Raw genomic sequence first — 21,144 nt, forward strand, 5'->3', positions numbered from 1 at the left:
ATAGTGACGGTATGTTGCAAGATATTCAACATAAATATTTTCACACATATCATCTTCTATTTTATGATGAAAAAAAATATGAGATATTTAAATACTTAAAGATTACCTTGGATCATAAACTGAGCATGACATTGTTGCCCAACCATCTATTCTATGGGTAAAATCAAAATGCACCATGCATTTCTTAAGTCACCAGTTCCAATACTTTTCATCCAATTTACTAGATCAAATCCTTCGTATAGACCTACCCACATAATCATGTGTGTTTGGCGGACGAAGCGACAAGCGGCCGTTTCCAGAGAAGGGTCATATTTTTATGAGAAACCTTTGTAAAATTCTTTTATAAGAGAGCATCTCTAAGCCGAGAACTTGTCAAAGGATTTATGATTATTCTTCTGGGAGCATTTGTATATTAGAGAGCCAGTTAGAAGTTTAGAAGCTTTTGGCCGGACAAGCCATTTGTAAAGACCTAAACTATAAAGGTCATATTTTGTAAGTTTGAACATCATATTTTGGAGGAGAACTGAGAAGACATCGTACGTTTGAGAGCTCCTTCTTGCTCCAACTTGTAATCTTCGCTATTGTGGCTACGGTAATCCAAATTCAGATTCGTTTATTGCATTGTGTTCCTCTTACTTTGCTCTTCCATTCAAGTGTAATCATTCAAGATTTGGTGTAGGTTTTTAACTATGAGTTTGAGACCTTAAATCACTGTTTTGAGTGTTTATATGCGTATTTTATGTTGTTTTGACCCTAGGAGAGGCTTTAGGGACCCTAAAACGACCCATCAGGATCACCTGTTCGCTGTTTTTGCTGACTTTGGGACGAACGATCTCCATCTTTGTACCTCTCCAGAATGTTGTGACAGTGATAGGATATGTTCCTGATAGTCCCTTGTAGCTTCCCTTCAAGTTTCTTGCGATTCCGAATAGATTTGCATGGTAAACGGGCGTGATGACTGTAGAGCTGTGTAGAAGGACATAGTCAGATTACTTGGCGATAGTGCATTTGATTTGCTTGTAGAGGTAATAGATGCATCTCAACGAGTTCACTTCATTAGGATTGACACCCTAGTGAGTTTCCATGCCTCATCCTGGTCGCTTCCCTTGTATTGATAAATATGTTGATGCTTGAGAGCTATGCTATGGACGGCCGTTGCGACGACCCGCAAACATTGGCGCCGCTGTCGGGGAATGCACCTTAGGTGATGATGACTGAGTGCGCAGTTAGATTCTTTAAAAAGAAGATCAATCCACAAATCCATTTTACACCTCAGTTAAGCTGCTAGACAGGGGTTTAGAGCTTTGTGGAGTCTAGATTCAGTGAACCGGCTAGATCCTCTTTTAGGAGATTTAGGGAGCTGTGAGTGAGAGTGTTCAAAGCATTTTTTCTCTTCAATTTCTCTAATTCGATTGAGTATTGAAATCTCACCCGAAATCCGTCGTGTTTGTTTTGTTTGATTCATTTCCTTATGTTCTTTCATTTCTATACTTAGGAGTAGGATAAGCAAATCACATTCCAATCAGATTTGGGGAAAAAGTTAGAGTCGAGAAACCAGAAAATCATAGCTTTTGCAAAAAGGCCATAAGACTCTGAAATTTTGAAAATCTGACCAAACAGAGCTGAAATTGATTCAAATCACAAAGTGGTAGCACCAAACACTGGGAAATACTTATCAGAGGGAGCATACCAAATTTCATCAGATTTGGCCCAGGTACTACGATCGCGATCGGTGTACCTATGTGCCAGATTTTGACCAGATTTGTTGTGTGCCTTCCGGATAAGATTCTAGACAAGTTTGTCTAAAGCAACAACACCCAAAAACATCAAAAATCAAGGAAATCAAGCCACTTGGATAAAACTATCCTGACAGACCTAGAAAGTGAAAAATCTTGGCTTTTGATGATCCAAATGCAAAAAGACTTGGGGGATAGCTCTAAAACATCAGTGTCTACAAGCATGCCAAATTTGGTCTCATTTGGGCTCAGAACTACGATCGCGATCGGTGTACCTAAGTGTCAGATTTTGACCAGATTTCATCTGTGGGATCCTCAGGTGTATACAAACATAAAAGTCTAAAGGACCTAGAGCTAGAAACCTCAAAATACCTGTCAAACCATCTGAATACAGATCCAAGTCAAAAACTGCTAAACTGGCATAGAAATTGACTTTCAGTAGACCAAAACACATCAAAAGTGGGAAGAAACCATACAGAGGGATAGTCTGTACACAGGAAAACCCCAGATAGCTTCCAAATCCCAAATAAAGCACCAAAATCAGATCAAACTGACAGATTCTGGAAAACGGACACTTCTAACCAAGAACTGGTAAAAGCTTGACTTTTTAGAGTCTGAATACAAAAGTATCAGAGAGGTAGCCTTAAAATAGCCTAGTGAACAAGCTGGTGAAGTTTCATCTAATTTGGGCTCAGAACTACGATCGCGATCGGTGTACCTCTGTGCCATATTTGACTCATTTTTGACATGTTCATAGACCTAGACTATTTAACATATCAGGAGTTGTCAAAACCCAAATTGGACATACTGCCAACAATCTGCAAGCAAAATTGTGTTGAAGTCATTGTGAAAGTGTTGAATCTGCTGACAGTTGGAATGATACAGTGATCTCATAGCCATCAAGTGTATTCATTTTGCAGAGACTGATCAAGTAACAATCCATGCAGTCGCGGGAGTTGGAAGATCACTCCATTTCCAGGTAAGAGGTTTGGATTCAGTCATTAAATCCCACTTTCTTCATGTTTTTGAGATCGGGAAAACAAATCAACATCCAACACCGAAATTTAGTGGATCAAGCAAGTGTTTTATCAACGGAGGAGAGTGTAAACCAAGGTGTAGTACGACCGTTAGAGCCAATCCTTGAAGAAAGCATCTCCGATACTACTTCAGAGAGATCTTACAAGTATTTCACGGAACACTTGGGACATTTAAAACTAAACGAAAGAGAAAACATGGCAGCAAGACCATCAGACCCTTCGGCCACAATGAAGCTATTGTTCATCAAGTATCAATATGACAACAAGCATGGTGCCAAGATATACAAAGATGGTATGGACCACTAATGTGTGAAAATACAAGATACACCAAGTGAGTTCAGGGACTTTATTGCCTGTGAGCTATACCGGAGATAGGTACCTAGATGACGAGGGTATCATGTACTTGGTAGTGATAGCCGTTTTTCGGCTCTCCATAATTGCCATAGTAAGTTACTCCACCCTACCAAATTCACCCAAACACTGTGAGCGGGATGAAAACACACACAGCGCCTCTATAACGACCCGACACACACTCTTGGAAAGATACACACACACACTATGGGGCACCACTCGGCTTAGACAACACACCTAGCCGAGACAGGGAACACACCTCTGGAGTGAGAGGAGAGAAACTATCCACTTGTCCACTCCACACACACACACACACACACACACCCAAAACACTCAGCTCAAAAGAGGAGAATTTCTGATGTTTAGATACAAATGAGCTTGGGCCAACACCAATGGGGCAAACAGCTCACACAATATGGGTAAAAGATACCAGATACAATCACAAATTGGAGAAGAAGCTTCACTCACCGGAGAAGATTACACGGAAAAACAGCAGAAAAAGAGTGAGGAATTTGGCAAAATGGACAGCGCCATCGCGTCCGGAACGGCCCAAAACCCCAGTCTACAATGTCAAAGTGCTCAAATCCGACCTCGGATGAGCAGTTTACGGCCAAAACAGGCTCCAAAATGAGCAAAAACACAGCTGCGGCTGTTCCTCCTCTCTTCTCCACGTTTTTTCTGGTCTTTTCTCTGTTTTTTCAGTTCCCACACATAGCTTTTTTAGTTGGGCACCCTTGGCCTTTTAGATGACCTCAAACGGACCCCGAACAGGCCAAAAACTGACCTCGCAGTGCATAGTTGTCACCTTTTTGCATCATCCGCACACCTGGCACTCAGCTTTTTTCCAATAATGCATCTCGCCACCACGTGAAGTGGCCCCAAAAAGTGGTCCTAATGATGACCTTTCTGCGTAACTCTCACAAGAAAACACCCACGTTGTGTCCGTCCTCATCTGCGTGCAAATATTGACCTCGTTCGCCCTCTTGACGCCACTAGATGCCATCTGACGCATCTGCTGACCTCATGTCGTCGGCCCGCGGATAGCTTCCTCGAGAAGTTTTACACGCTATAAACTCCTCATTATTGTAGAAAAACACAGTGGTACTAGTAATAGTGAAAATCGATGCACTATGTACACCCTGTCCTACCTGTACACATGTGGGCCCCACATAACCACCTGGCTAAGGAAAATGGGCAATCCTTTATTTGATGCACCATGCATGTATATGTACATATGCGCAATCCCTTGCTCAAAAAAACTCCTGACATAATTTGCCCATCCCCTAGCCTGCTAGATCATTCATGATCAGCAGCAGCAAAGAGAGATATGAGACTCGCCGCATCACAGGTCTCCTCATCCTTCACAGACATCACTCGCTCTTCAAAAAACTCATCTTGCTCCACCATCATCAACCTGGCATGATACAACTTAAGACGCAATCCATTTACCCTTGACGTATGTAAAATCCCATCCAGGTTAGCCAACTGATATGTACCATTCGGGAAACACTCCACTACCTTGAAAGGGCCTTCCCACTTAATTTGAAACTTCTTTTGGAAGGTGTTGTCCAATTTGCTGTTGTAGCGCAAAACCAAGTCATGTTTCTTGATACCCTTACTTTTGACCTGTTCATTTATCTTTGCCAAAGCCTTATCCTCCATCTACCCATAATGCTCCAATGCGCTCATCCTATCCAACTGGACCTCTTGTAACTGCAAGAGCCTCTCTTTGAATGCATCACTAGGCGACCCAAGCAACTTCTCTAACATCTTGACCGCAGGCAACTCTACCTCCACAGGCAATAGTGCTTCCTTTCCATACACCAAATGAAATGGAGTAAACCCTGTACCTGTCTTCACCGAAGTACGGTAAGCCCATAATGCACTAGGCAATTCCAAATCCCAATTCTTTCCTTGGTGCTCTATCACTTTAGAAAGAATTTGTACCAACTCACCATTGAATCTTTCATTTAAGCCATTACACTGCGGGTAATAAGGAGTGGTATGTTGGTGCCTAATCTTCATCTTTGTGCATAAGAAGTCTAGCAGTTTAGCTCTAAATCCTGGCCCCTTATCTGAAAGTAGCTCTAATGGCACCCCAAACTTGCAACATATTTCATCATACACAAATTTTGCCACATCCTTTGCAGTGATCTGTTTTACTGCTATAGCCTCTGCCCATCTAGAGAGATAGTCCACTGCCGTCAAGATATAGCTTTTGCCTCTGCTTGTGATAGGTAACGGGCCTATTGCATCAATCCCCCACTTTTCAAACACATCAAATGCCATAATGGTTTTTCGTAGCTTTGGCTTCAACACTCTCTTCCCAAATGCTTGACACCTATTGCAAGACCTACACCAATGGTGAACATCCTTGTGCAAACTAGGCCATACATACCCCTCTTGCAAAATCTTATGCAAGGTGATCTTTAGAGCAAAATGGCCACCACATGAGCCTTCATGATTCTCTTCCAACACTCTGTAAAGCTCCTCCCGCCAAGGTACACGTCTCAACACGAGATCAGCCCCTTTCATGTATAAGACATCACCAATCAATTTGTACCTGTATGCTCTACGCACAAAGCCATACTTCTTAGACTTCTGAATCTCCTTTGGAATGATTCCTGTTAGCAAAAACTCCTCTTCTTGAGCCAAACTTTCCCGGCCATGATAAAGAGGTAAATTGGTCCTCAATACGAATAGCTCCCCAATCATGCCTTGAGCTGCTTCATGTGCCTCTCCATTTAGAGCACGTTCAATGTGTCTGATGCTCCATGCTTCAAACTTTTTTAACAGGCCTTTAATTCTAAAGCACATTTCCTTCAATGAGGTGTTCTTGCTCTTCCACACACCCAACACTTGCTTCACCACTAACAAGGCATCACCTTTTATGCTCAACCTTCGAATACCATGCTTCAAACAAATGTGTAATCCGGCTTCCAGAGTAGCATATTCAGCCTCATTGTTACTATGAGCATCCAATTTGAACCCTCTCTTGCATACTAGCTTCCCCTCTGGATCATAAAGTGCTATACCCCTTGAAGCTGCATCATGGATCTTTCTGTATGAACCATCAAAGAACAACACATGTGCATTGCTGATCTGTGGCACTTCTTCAACTACCTTTCTCACCACCTCTTCCTTAACAATAAGGGGATTCTCCTTGTAGGTCAACAAATCAGCTAGGGTAGCCCTTGTACTATCTTCCACTAGAAAAGAGAACTCAAACTCTTGTAGCTCAATTACCCATTTCTTCACCACATTTGACATGTTAGTACCATTAATTAACTGTGGCAAAAAGGCATAACTCATCAAGAAAACAAAAGGCCGTGGTAGCAAGTAATGACGAAATCATCGACAAGCAAATATTACACTGGCCATCACTAGCTCTACTTCCGAGAACTTTCTCTCCGCTACCAACTTCACTCGGCTTGCACAATACACTGGCCTCATATAATGGCTGCCCTTCCCCTTTTGCAATAGCATGGCTCCAATGGCATCATCCCCTACTGATGGATTTACATAAAACACTTTCTCCCAATCAGGAGCCTGCATGGCTGACAACCCCCCTAACACCTCTTTCACCTCTTGAAACACTTCTTCACACTTGTCATCCCATTGCAATGGATCATGCTTTGCCACTTGCTGTAATGGATAAAGAAGCTGCGAAGACAATGGAATAAACCGTGCCATGTACTTCACTTTGTGTATAAAGGTTGCCAATTGCTTCGTACTCACAGGTGATGGAAGAAGAATAATAGACTTCACCTTATCTGGATCAGCCTCAATGCCATTTTCTGACATCATATGGCCCAATAACTTCACCCTTGGCTATGCTAGATGACATTTATTTGGATTTAGTTGTCCTCCACATTCATCATATCGAGCCAATACCATCTGCAACTTCTCATGATGTTCAGCCCTACTGCTGTATACACAGAAGTCATCCATAAAAGCTTTAACACAACTACCAATGAATGGTTCCAACACCCAATTTGCTCTCTCTTGATAGAAAGATGGTCCATTTGACAACCCAAATGGCAGTACCGTGTAGCAATAGCAGCCCCATGGCGTAATAAAAGTTGTCTTTGTGTGGTCTTTAACTTTAATCTTCAATTGAAAATAGCCTGAAAAACCATCACACACACTTTACCTCTCATAACCTGCCACTGAATCCAAGATCTGATCGATGAATGGAAGAGGATATGGGTTCTTCTTAGTGGCTGCATTTAAGGGTTTAAAATCTACACAAATTCTCCACTTCCCATCCTTCTTTGGACTGACTACAACTGGACTCACCCATTCTGTGGTCTCCACAGGGACTATGAACCCTGCCTTCAATAACTTGTCCACCTCGTCTCGCAAGGATTCCATTTGCTCTTGACCCATCCTTCGTAGCCTGTGCCGCACTGGTTTAGCACCTTCTTTCAGCTCTATATGCATCTCTTCACCCTTGAACCCTCTGATCTCTTCATATGAAGTAATGAACAAATCAGGAAAACTAGCCAGCATGTGCAAACATATCTCCTTCTGCATAGCTGAGAGGTCTCCGCTGATCATTTGTGTCATCAATTCCTGCTTCTTTGACAACTCAACTTTGGTTTGCATCAACCCTTCAATCACTTCATAAGGCCCTTCACTTTCATCCTCAACTTCATTTGCAAATGCGATTAAACCAGACTCCTGGATTTCTTTATCCATCAAAAGAAATGCAACATCAGCATCCTCATCACTGCTGGTAGTGCTATCACTGTCCTCATCTGTCACCGTGGAAGAGTCTTCATCACTAGACTCATCCTCATCTTCATAAAGCTCCTCTAATCGTTTCCTTGTGTCCATATTATAAAGCTTCTTGGTACCTGTCTTTCCATAGAGGCTAATCGTACCATGTCGCCAATCTTGAACAGCCCCCACTGCACGTAACCATGGTCTGCCCAGTATAATAGGATATGCTCCCAACCCTGCTGGCATCACATGAAAATCAACCACTGCCTTTGCATCATATGCCTCCACTTCTAAGCTCTTTACAACACCCAAGCATTTTACTTTTTGATGGTTTGCCAATCTGATCCGAAACCCTGACACCCCAGCCACTGTGAGACCCATCTTCTCAACGCATGAGTGTGTTATGACGCATATTTGGGCTCCGCCATCCACATAACCTTGTCCCAAATTTTTCCTTTTATGCCACACATCTACTATTGGACAAATGTCTGGTAGCTCGTCCATTGCCAACACCTTCACTGAACCTCTCTCTGGCTCTTTCTCCATTGGGTTAACCATCCTCTTCCACTGTCGCTTTAGCTTAGGCACCATCTCTATAAGCTGCCCAAAAGTAACATCCGCCTTCCTGCTCGTCAGATCCTCCTTCAAGTCATAGCTTAATTGCCCATCCCCTAGTGGAAAATCTGAAACATGAAACTTTCGACGAGCTCTCCTTTTCCTCTTGGCCTTGACATCCTCGCCTTCATGGCTCTTTCCTTTCTTCTTACTAGGACCTGGGGCACTTCTTCCTTCCTTTTCCTCTGTGGTCCTCTTCCCAATAGGCATCACTAATGTATCCTCTAGCTTTGATGCCTTCTCCAAGGTGACTACACTTAGCACTTTTGTCTTCCCTTTTTCCTCCTGGGTCAGTCCACTGGTTTCCTTCGTCTCCCTTAATTTCGATGCCATAATCATTTGACCTAGTTATCACCTGTCCTTGGCAATTGGATACATGTCTCCCCCCATCATTGGTGGCTTATCACATTGCGGCTGATGACCCAACTCTCCACAATTATAAAATGTGGGCGTCTCTCCAAAACATACCAATTTCCTTTTTCTTTGTCCAACACCATTCCTAGGCCTTTCTTCACCTCCTTGCTGATTTGCAAACCTCCTCGACTCTCGATTATTTCCCACTTGACCTAGCATGTTTAGGCTGAGATTCTTCATCAAATCTACCATTTGCCTCATGTCTTGCCTTAGCCCATCATCTTGCACTGCTGTAGTGACCACTGCTGCATAAACTGAGTAGTAACAGAACTACTGGTTCATGATGAACCCCTGACATGCGCCCTTGTAAAGACTCTGTAGGCTGAAATTCAGACCTCATTGGCAAAGACTCCACCCCTAACTGGCTCATTTTCCTCAGCTTCCACTCTTTGTTCCTTGCTACCTCTAGTGCATCCTCATATGTCCTAGGCTTCTTTAGCTCCACTCTCCAACGTATATTCTCCCAAAGACCAGCCAAGAACCTGTCCTTCTTCATCATGTCAGGCGGGGGTACCTGTGGTGCTAAAGCCTTGCACATTCGCTCCCATGCCAATGAAAACTTACGTATGTACGCATCTACTGACTCACCTTCCTTTTGAACCAAAGCCTGTACTTCTTGCCACACCTTGTCAGGATCTTCTATCTTCACAAACTCCACTTCCAACCCATGTCGTAGATTGTCCCAACTCAACCTTACAGGTGGATCAGCCACACGCAACTCCTCTTCAAATGCTTTAGACCAAACTCGTGCATCACTCTTCAAACAAATTTGGAGAAGGCGTAACATCTGCGCAGGGTCATGAATCTGGTTGCTAATGCAGGCAACCTCCATCTTTTGCAAAAATTCTTCCACATCTTCATCACTTCTTCCATGAAACTCTGGATAAGAGAAAGCCATGGCTACCCAAATTATGATGCTTTGAGAACCCCTTCGAACACACGTGCAAGAACCCAAAACTTTTCACTACCCAATCCCCAGAAACTTCAATGGAGCTCAGCTTTAGATAAGGACAAACACACGCACATCAAATGAGTTTTCATAGTTGATCATTGGAATTACAACAGGCAAAGGACATTCCAGGATCTCTCTCAATCTTCTTGGCCCAAACATAAAGACTATGCGCTGCTGGAAAAAGATCTTCCTGGACACATGAACATTAATCTGAATTCTTTGAGTTAAATGAAAAGGAGTGAACTGAGGGCCATTTTGATCATCCATTAAAGCCAACCATGAAGCTCCCAAGAAGGCACACCTGACTCAACCTCTGATTTTGCCAAAATTTCAGCAGCATAACAGCATAAATGGCTTAAAATACCAAAAAACCAACCATCATAACTTTGGAAAATTTCGACAGAGTTTCCCCAGAAGTAGAGCAGTAGGAACCCAAAATATAGACTGTCTATGTATGCATAAAATGTCAACAATAGAACCCGAGCATCAAGTAGGACTTACTAGTACATAGCCTATGGCGAGGTCACAAAAAGGGTGCTCCAGCTACCTGTATCATCGAAAGGATCTCCACATTTGAGAATCCCCCAGCTCAATAAAAACCTCACGCTATCGACCCTCACACGAAGGCTAATGCAAATCGCATATAGTCAAGTCTCAGAAATGACTATCTTCTAGACCAAGTCTCAGAGATGGCTGGGACTGCCAAATACAACCAAGTATGGCTCCACAAATGCGTACAATGGAAGTTTCCACAAGTAACGTACAATCCAGCAGACAATGCGCTCAAACAGGCGCCAAGTGATGCATACCCAAAACAACTGCAAGTGACACCAATGCTAGTATATCACTGTACTCCAGCTACCTGTACCTGTGTGAATCACCTGTACCTGTACCTGTCCCTGTAACCTGTAACCTGTAATCTGCAACCTGTAATCCCGAAGCTCGAAGCTCGAAGCAGAAGGTACTCGAAGAAGATCCTCCGTGGGGGCGCCAAAAGAATGTGAGCGGGATGAAAACACACACAGCGCCTCTATAACGACCCGACACACACTCTTGGAAAGATACACACACACACTATGGGGCACCACTCGGCTTAGACAACACACCTGGCCGAGACAGGGAACACACCTCTGGAGTGAGAGGAGAGAAACTATCCACTTGTCCACTCCACACAGACACACACACACACACACACCCAAAACACTCAGCTCAAAAGAGGAGAATTTTTTATGTTTAGATACAAATGAGCTTGGGCCAACACCAATGGGGCAAACAGCTCACACAATATGGGTAAAAGATACCAGATACAATCACAAATTGGAGAAGAAGCTTCACTCACCGGAGAAGATTACACAGAAAAACAGCAAAAAAAGAGTGAGGAATTTGGCAAAATGGACAGTGCCATCGCGTCCGGAACGGCCCAAAACCCCAGTCTGCAATGTCAAAGTGCTCAAATCCGACCTCGGATGAGCAGTTTACGGCCAAAACAGGCTCCAAAATGAGCAAAAACACAGCTGCGGCTGTTCCTCCTCTCTTCTCCACGTTTTTTCTGGTCTTTTCTCTATTTTTTCAGTTCCCACACTTAGCGTTTTTAGTTGGGCACCCTTGGCCTTTTAGATGACCTCAAACGGACCCCGAACATGCCAAAAACTGACCTCGCAGTGCATAATTGTCACCTTTTTGCATCATCCGCACACCTGGCACTCAGCTTTTTTCCAATAATGCATCTCGCCACCACATGAAGTGGCCCCAAAAAGTGGTCCTAATGATGACCTTTCTATGTAACTCTCACATGAAAACACCCACGTTGTGTCCGTCCTCATCTGCGTGCAAATATTGACCTCGTTCGCCCTCTTGACGCCACTAGATGCCATCTCACGCATCTGCTGACCTCATGTCGTCGGCCCGCGGATAGCTTCCTCGAGAAGTTTTACACGCTATAAACTCCTCATTATTGTAGAAAAACACAGTGGTACTGGTAATAGTGAAAATCGATGCACTATGTACACCCTGTCCTACCTGTACACATGTGGGCCCCACATAACCACCTGGCTAAGGAAAATGGGCAATCCTTTATTTGATGCACCATGCATGTATATGTACATATGCGCAATCCCTTGCTCAAAAAAACTCCTGAAAACGCTATGGCCATCCCTACCATTTCACTGTAAATAGGCGTGTGTGAGTTAGGGGACTTTTCCCATATTTTCTTTAAAAACCCTCAATTAGCTAGTCACTGGGCTAGTTGAGCCAAAAAAATAAAAAAATAAAAAAATAAAAGTATATTATGGCCTCTTTGTGTGTAAATATTTCATTGTATATATGGCCTAAATATAGGGATTTTTTATAATTATTTTGGTATTTTATTTAAATATTTCTACTTAGGTGTGTGTTTTATTAAACCTATGTACACCTTCTTTCATTCTCTTACACCATAATTATATTTTTTGCCAATATGTACATACTCTAACCTCATATTTTTCCTTTATACAAATCACTCCCACATTTTCACCCTCACCCTCGTGAAAACAAAAAATTGATTTCTACTCATTGGTTACTTTTATTATATTATTTACTTGCATACCTTTTCCTCTTTCACCCAAAATAATTCAAGGAGGGACCATATCATATGATTCCAATATCTTTCCATATCCATAACTCCTCCATATTTTTATTATATTTTTACTCATTATTCTAACACCATGTGCTCATTGAGCTAAAAGTCCATGAATAGTCCATACACTAGTCCCACCATGTATATATTTCTTTATTCACCAATAATCCTCCTCCATGCATGGGTCAAGGGCAACTTGGATGCTTTGTATTATGATATGACAAAGGAGGGGCTCACTCTTGGATGCATTGTACAAATTCAACAAAGGAGGGGGCCACTAAAAGACTTTTACATGCATAAAAACAGGCTTTTTGGTGAGAATTTTGGCACCTATCTCCACTCCGAATTTGGAGCGATGGTCAAAAGAGAAAATGTAGCCCACGCTCTGAATAATCACCTCAAATTTTTTCATGATTTTTGGAGCTACCAACGGTGAACTATGAGTTTTTTAGTGGACCCCATTCTGCCCACTCTTCTCACAAGTAACCCATAGTCTTCTCTCACCTCTTTCCACACTTCTACACACACACACATTCCTCTCAATCCCTCACTCAAACCTGCACCTTCAATTGTTTCTCTCACCTTCTTCACCATTAACCTCCCCACTTACTTCCATAGCTCTCATATGAGCTCTCCATGTACATACACCATCTCTATGCCTCTCTCTATTACTTCCAAAGTACAATTCCATCTTACCCCTTATATATATATATACATAAATTCAGCATGTGTACCACGCTTAACCTCTGCAAATCAAGAGATCTCATTAATGGAATTACCATTTTCATCGTGATAATCAACCTTGGCGGCGGTGGCGTAAAGAAGGGAAGACGAAGGAGAAGATCGATAGTCATTTTGAGAACCTACACAAGTAAGTCCAAAACTTCTTCAAGCTTCACCATCACAAGGATTTTCTCACTTCATTCAACCATCTTACTTCAACCATCCACCCCATTCTACCCATTGTAAATATATCATTAACTTTCTAGTGATTACTAACGACTAACATACTAACACAAAATAGCATTGACCTAACCATAAAAGACACCTCACCTCAAGACATGTACAAAGTAACTCTCTCTCTCTCTCTCTCTCTCTCTCTCTCCTTACTTACTTTCACCTTATCTACCATCAATAATGCTCTCTTTTGAGCCCACACCCATGACTCAAGCAGACAAAGAAGGCCCACAATGTTTTGATATTCAAAAAAATCATAATCCTGATTTGTTAGCTTGTAAATTAGGATTTCCAATAATCTTAATGAGGGGTCTCCAACCTATAAATAGGCCCCTCTCCTTCTTGTAAAACAACCTCCAACATCTCACATAGCACCCCAACACTCTATGCGTGAGGAGAGACTTAGGTGTAGCAACCACTTGTGAGCTTCACTCTTGGTGTGAGAGAAGCCTTCAAGCTACACATTGTAAGTGAGAGAGCGTGAGTTCCTCAAATCTCAAAACCACTATTGTATATTCTCCTTCATCATCAATAAATTGAGGTTTGGTGCATCAAAGGCGTGATTCGACGTTCAAATCTTCGTCCTTTCATTTGTGCAATACGGTTTGGTGAATTCAAGGTGACTTGTGTATTTGAGTTTTTATCGGTTGATCTTGATTTTAGAAAGTGTTTTAGTGTGTTTTTCATTGCCAGTTTTGTGTCCATTGTAAGAGGGTATTGTGGTGAGAGGTCTCCCACACCCTAAGACAGTGTGTGTGTGTTTTGGCAATGATTAGCAATCACTAAGCATTGAGTGAGTTTTTGTACAAGCTCTACGATAGCATCATAACAAACCATCTCCATTTGCAAGTCACAAATAAGGTATTACGCAAGATCCTTTTCTCTCTCTCTTCCCTTTGCTCTAGCTCTCTCTGGTCCATTTTGTGTGTGTCTTGGTGTGAGGTTGCTTGTGTGTGTTGTGTGGTGCATCTTCCTGGTTGTACCAAAATCTCTCTTGCGTCCTAGTTCGCATACCATAACTAGGTGGTGCCCCTATCTCTTGTTTGGGTTTGGCTGTGGGTTTGTTGTTGTGTTGTGCTTGTGGTTGCCCCAGCCCCAATTGAGCAGCACGGGAGCCTTGAGGGGTGTTTAGAGGTCGCCTCTCTTGTTGCCTGCCCCGGACCGCCTCAATTTTGGTGCCCCCACTGAGGACTGACTTTGTGCTTATTGTTGTTGTATTGCATGAATGCTTGAATTTCAGCATAATCAAGTAGATTGTATGAATCATGAAAACATGTATGACCAAGTTTAATTTCAAGGAAACAAAAATTGATCAGAATATGGTTCGGATTATGCATAACATAAGAAAGGAAAAAAACATTTTCACATAAGAATCTAGAATTCATGCTGAAAGACCTTTCAAAACTTTGTGTAGTTAGTTGATGATTGTTTGGAACTAGTCTTTGTGTGGTTCTAGCATTAAGAGACTATGACACGCTATACCTTTGATGATATCCCAATCTTCTTCGGAAATCCAGAAGAAGATGTTGATGATTTTCTTGCTGATTTTAAAATGGTTTGTCATATCCTTGGTAAAAGGGATGACATTGAAAAAGGGGATTTTCTATTGCTATGCTTTAGAGGCAACGCTGAGCAATGGTTTTGGAGTATGTCTTCTCAGATTGAAGATGGATATACCCAAATTTCCAAAGCTTTGAAGGCCAGATTCTCTAAAGTTCTAACAACGGAGAAAGCATGGGCTTCACTACGGAGACTTCAACAACATGGTGAAGACTACTATGCTTATGAGGATATTTTTTCTCGTCAATGGGAAGGATGTGGATTTAGTTCTACATTTCCAGATTATGTAAAAATGGATCAATTTATGTCGGGTTTGTCTCCTTTCCTAAAGACTAAGGTTACTTGTAGTGGACCCTCTACCTTTGAAGAAGCGGTCACTATTGCCCGAAGGAAGTTTCACAAGTACTTCTACATCAAAAATGGTTTCCATCATGCTGGAAGAACCAACCATCATGAAAGTGTTTCTATCAAGGAGTCATCTCCTTTGCCATATTTGTCTCCTTCTACTCCGACAAATGTTGAAGAAGTTACTTACATGCCAACTGATTATTCAAGTGCTAAAGTGTGTGGCCAAGATTCAAATGTGGAATCTCTTTCTTCTACCTTTATCACAAGCATGCAAAAATCGACACAAGATATCTCAAATGGCAGTGATGATTCAATAATGGATACATCCAACCTTTTGACAGAGGATCAATTTCTAGTCCGAGCAGACGAAGCTTTTGTGCAACATGACTCTATGGAAAATGAAGACCTTGAAGGTAACCTTGATCTTATGGAATGTTCTGAGAGTGTATCTTGCCTAAAAAAAGAGAGTGAAGAAGAAGATGAAATCATAGGTGGGGAGATCATAGACCACATTGATCATAAACAGATGATTGTGTACATGGAATGCCAACTCCAAAACAAATTAGAAGAGTGCGAGTTGAATCCATGTGAGGATAATCTTCAAGAAGTGTTTGAGGATGTTGAAAAGCATTGGTATGACCCATGTATATTAATCATGGAGGAACCTATCATGCAAGAAGCCAAAGTTTTCACAAAATCAAACAGTAATCCATCAACCTTTGAGGTGGTACGATGTGAGGAGTTACAACCTTGCCAAAGGGGGGTCTTAGAAGGGGATGAAGAACATGGGAGAGTAGTAAAAGATAAAATCATAAAAGAAAACTATCAGAAGGGTATCATTCTCTCCAATGGTGTTTTAGTGGGTGGCTCTTCATTCATGGGACAATCTCTTAGCAAGGAAATCCAAGATTTTGAAGCCCCAATCATCTTCATATTGGGTTTCACCTCTTCAAATTCAACTTCTCTCTCTTCACATATACCTTTCATCGGGGACACCATACCTTCTTAAGTGGAAGAGAACATGAATACTTGGTGATGAACAGATGTTTCCAAACCTTCTTCATTTGGTTCTTTGGTGTATGGAGATCGCACATTGTGATGCTTCTGGTCTTCATCATAGATGAAAAACTTGTTGATTGCTACATGTGGATATTTCATCAATCAATACCAAAATCTATTCTCTTCCAATGTGTTGGAGGCAATAGAAACCTTCCTCTGTTATCTACCTATGTGGTAAACTATTTGCAATACCTTCCAATAGCAGCTGGAAGCATGGATCAAGCTTTCCTAAATCATGAAGGCTATATATTTTTTGACTTGGTGAGCCTACCCAGGTTGAATGAATTTTATGAGCTACAGTTCAGGAATTCGCTCATACAAGCTCTTGAAGATCGTAGTAGATACATCAACTTTATACAGGAGGAAGAGCAACCAATCTTTTATATCACATTCATAGTGATAGATGTAATGATGGAAAACAGCAAAATCTACAAGTTTCTTCAATCAAAATCAGTAAGTGATTCCATACCATACATCTCGCTTTGGGAAAGATATTTCAAGATCTTTGATCCTGGAGGGTGCTTATGGAAACTTTCTCAATGGAGGAGGTTTACTCAATCACTTGATTACATCCTGCTATTGGCTCTGAGAACCTTTCATATCACACAAGGTTTCTTAATCATACAAAGATGAGAGCAGACAAAGACAGACGTTACACAATCTACATGTTGTATGATCGGATAAATGGTACATGACTGTACCATTATCTAAGGGGGGGGCTCATGATAGCCGTTTTTCGGCTCTCCATAATTGCCATAGTAAGTTACTCCACCCTACCAAATTCACCCAAACGCTATGGCTATCCCTACCATTTCACTGTAAATAGGCGTGTGTGAGTTAGGGGACTTTTCCCATATTTTCTTAAAAAACCCTCAATTAGCTAGTCACTGGGCTAGTTGAGCCAAAAAAATAAAAAAATAAAAAAATAAAAGTATATTATGGCCTCTTTGTGTGTAAATATTTCATTGTATATATGGCCTAAATATAGGGATTTTTTATAATTATTTTGGTATTTTATTTAAATATTTCTACTTAGGTGTGTGTTTTATTAAACCTATGTACACCTTCTTTCATTCTCTTACACCATAATTATATTTTTTGCCAATATGTACATACTCTAACCTCATATTTTTCCTTTATACAAATCACTCCCACATTTTCACCCTCACCCTCGTGAAAACAAAAAATTGATTTCTACTCATTGGTTACTTTTATTATATTATTTACTTGCATACCTTTTCCTCTTTCACCCAAAATAATTCAAGGAGGGACCATATCATATGATTCCAATATCTTTCCATATCCATAACTCCTCTATATTTTTATTATTATTTTTACTCATTATTCTAACACCATGTGCTCATTGAGCTAAAAGTCCATGAATAGTCCATACACTAGTCCCACCATGTATATATTTCTTTATTCACCAATAATCCTCCTCCATGCATGGGTCAAGGGCAACTTGGATGATTTGTATTATGATATGACAAAGGAGGGGCTCACTCTTGGATGCATTGTACAAATTCAACAAAGGAGGGGGCCACTAAAAGACTTTTGCATGCATAAAAACAGGCTTTTTGGTGAGAATTTTGGAACCTATCTCCACTCCGAATTTGGAGCGATGGTCAAAAGAGAAAATATAGCCCACGCTCTGAATAATCACCTCAAATTTTTTCATGATTTTTGGAGCTACCAACGGTGAACTATGAGTTTTTTAGTGGACCCCATTCTGTCCACTCTTCTCACAAGTAACCCATAGTCTTCTCTCACCTCTTTCCACACTTCTACACACACACACATTCCTCTCAATCCCTCACTCAAACCGGCACCTTCAATGGTTTCTCTCACCTTCTTCACCATTAACCTCCCCACTTACTTCCATAGCTCTCATATGAGCTCTCCATGTACATACACCATCTCTATGCCTCTCTCTATTACTTCCAAAGTACAATTCCATCTTACCCCTTATATATATATACATAAATTCAACATGTGTACCATGCTTAACCTCTACAAATCAAGAGATCTCATCAATGGAATTACCATTTTCATCGTGATAATCAACCTTGGCGGCGGTGGCATAAAGAAGGGAAGACGAAGGAGAAGATCGATAGTCATTTTGAGAACCTACACAAGTAAGTCCAAAACTTCTTCAAGCTTCACCATCACAAGGATTTTCTCACTTCATTCAACCATCTTACTTCAACCATCCACCCCATTCTACCCATTGTAAATATATCATTAACTTTCTAGTGATTACTAACGACTAACATACTAACACAAAATAGCATTGACCTAACCATAAAAGACACCTCACCTCAAGACATGTACAAAGTAACTCTCTCTCTCTCTCTCTCTCCTTACTTACTTTCACCTTATCTACCATCAATAATGCTCTCTTTTGAGCCCACACCCATGACTCAAGCAGACAAAGAAGGCCCACAATGTTTTGATATTCAAAAAAATCATAATCCTGATTTGTTAGCTTGTAAATTAGGATTTCCAATAATCTTAATGAGGGGTCTCCAACCTATAAATAGGCCCCTCTCCTTCTTGTAAAACAACCTCCAACATCTCACATAGCACCCCAACACTCTATGCGTGAGGAGAGACTTAGGTGTAGCAACCACTTGTGAGCTTCACTCTTGGTGTGAGAGAAGCCTTCAAGCTACACATTGTAAGTGAGAGAGCGTGAGTTCCTCAAATCTCAAAACCACTATTGTATATTCTCCTTCATCATCAATAAATTGAGGTTTGGTGCATCAAAGGCGTGATTCGACGTTCAAATCTTCGTCCTTTCATTTGTGCAATACGGTTTGGTGAATTCAAGGTGACTTGTGTATTTGAGTTTTTATCGGTTGATCTTGATTTTAGAAAGTGTTTTAGTGTGTTTTTCATTGCCAGTTTTGTGTCCATTGTAAGAGGGTATTGTGGTGAGAGGTCTCCCACACCCTAAGACAGTGTGTGTGTGTTTTGGCAATGATTAGCAATCACTAAGCATTGAGTGAGTTTTTGTACAAGCTCTACGATAGCATCATAACAAACCATCTCCATTTGCAAGTCACAAATAAGGTATTACGCAAGATCCTTTTCTCTCTCTCTTCCCTTTGCTCTAGCTCTCTCTGGTCCATTTTGTGTGTGTCTTGGTGTGAGGTTGCTTGTGTGTGTTGTGTGGTGCATCTTCCTGGTTGTACCAAAATCTCTCTTGCGTCCTAGTTCGCATACCATAACTAGGTGGTGCCCCTATCTCTTGTTTGGGTTTGGCTGTGGGTTTGTTGTTGTGTTGTGCTTGTGGTTGCCCCAGCCCCAATTGAGCAGCACGGGCGCCTTGAGGGGTGTTTAGAGGTCGCCTCTCTTGTTGCCCGCCCCGGACCGCCTCAGTAGTTCTGAATCCTAACATTGTAGACAAGTGGGGATTGATGGGCACGAAAGCCAAAATAGATGAGGAACATGAGGAGAAGGCACCAACAATAAGTTTCCCTAATGCGAGATTAAGGCGAGAAAACAAAACTTTGAGAGTCAACACGGATAATGTCTACTTGGGGTTATACAAGTATAATAATGGAGAGCAAGATCTCTATTATAGATGCGAGGAACCCTATGTCGGAGAGATGACTGAGCGAAAAAGACTTTATGTCTTCACCTACACAGACGGAGCAGAAACGAAAATCGCCGCATACGACAAGTATGGAAGACGATACGTAGCAATCGTTAAAAAGGAGTTGGAAGGCTATACGTACTTTGGGGGACCACTCCACCAGTATTATGTCACTCCAAGCCCACTAAGACCAGCACCTACAACTATCGTGCCAGACCCGATGGCAACAAGTGGAGAGAGGACTCATGTAGATGATTCTTTCAGTCAACCTCAGTATTCTATGCCAAGCCCCATGGGAACATTACATTCCAGAGAATCAATGGCTACGAATCGAGGTGGTGCAGTTCCTATCTCTACACATACTGCAGTAGGTCCGACATTTGCAGCCACACCATCACATTGGCCTCCTAGTAGTAGATTCGAGGCAGGGGAGTCAACGAGAGCAACCCACGACATCCATGATGCACAAGAACGATTAAGTCGAGACACGGGAGCAATGAGACTGGTCGCAGACCATAGACGGATTAGGCCATCCCAAGTAGCGAAGTGCATGCCGAAGAAGTATAGAGGATTAGGGGATCCATATGCCCATGTATCTCTCTTCAAGCCAATCTTAAGAGCAGAGCAGATCACTGATTTCCATACTCAATACGAGGGATTCAGGCTGACCTTGGAAGGGACGGCCTTAACATGGTTTCAACCTTTGAACCCTGAAACTTGTCCGAATATTGAACATGTATTGCGAGAGTTCGCGGAAGAATTCTCAAAACGGGGTATAAAGCATAATACTGTATCATAGATATATGCTTTTGAACAAAGGGAGAACGAAAAAGTGAAGGAAGCATCCTTGAGATTCAAGCAATACATTGAGAGGTGCCTGAGGAGAGAATTACCGCAGGACGAGAGACTGTATGTGCTCTTCATTGAAGGACTTAGGAACGAAACCTTGAAAAAGGACCTTCACTTGAAGGCCTGTATCACATTTGAACAGGTTACAAGGAAAGCGTTATATCTTGTTGATAACTGCAAAGCATATGGGGAAGTGTCAGAGGATACTGATTTAGTAACCAATGGCTCGACTTCATCTGTCAAAGAATATTATGCAAAGTTTGTCCTCTTCGGAGATATGCTCCTAAGATGACGTTGGAACAACAGGTAGCACGGTTCTGCCAAGGACT

This window comes from Adiantum capillus-veneris, chromosome 14 (assembly GCF_014529385.1).
Source record: "Adiantum capillus-veneris isolate H3 chromosome 14, ASM1452938v2, whole genome shotgun sequence".
Lineage (NCBI taxonomy): Eukaryota > Viridiplantae > Streptophyta > Polypodiopsida > Polypodiales > Pteridaceae > Adiantum > Adiantum capillus-veneris.